Genomic DNA, 447 nt, shown 5'->3' with positions numbered 1-447 from the left:
CGTGTGAACTTTATACAAAATCACATTTGGTCTTGTCTCTATATATTGCAGAATCTTTTTTCTCTCTCTCTGCCTGTGTGTGTGCAGCATGTGAAGCAACGGAAACCCGCAAATTTCGGCAGAGGAGGGCAGGAGGAGAAGGGCGTCGCTGAAGGTCCAAGAGGGCTAAGAGGCTCCTGCTGTCTCCCTGACGCGTCAAGATGCCGTTGAAGATGGCTGTCGAGGCGCAAATATACAAGGCACTTTGGCTGCCGTCACGATGCTCAGCGAACAACGGCGCGCCTTTCGGCTCCAGGGCTGCCGAATTACGTTTCCGTTACAATTAAGTCCGTTTTTGCGTCTTTTAACTTCGATTAAATTTTAAGATTTTTTTTCCTTCTGGTTTTTAAAATACGTCATCCATAGTGACTTACCTTGTGAATCATTAATGTTGCTTAGATCAGTTTT

Source organism: Penaeus monodon, chromosome 22 (assembly GCF_015228065.2).
Source record: "Penaeus monodon isolate SGIC_2016 chromosome 22, NSTDA_Pmon_1, whole genome shotgun sequence".
NCBI lineage: Eukaryota > Metazoa > Arthropoda > Malacostraca > Decapoda > Penaeidae > Penaeus > Penaeus monodon.
Note: the sequence above shows the minus strand (reverse complement) of the source record.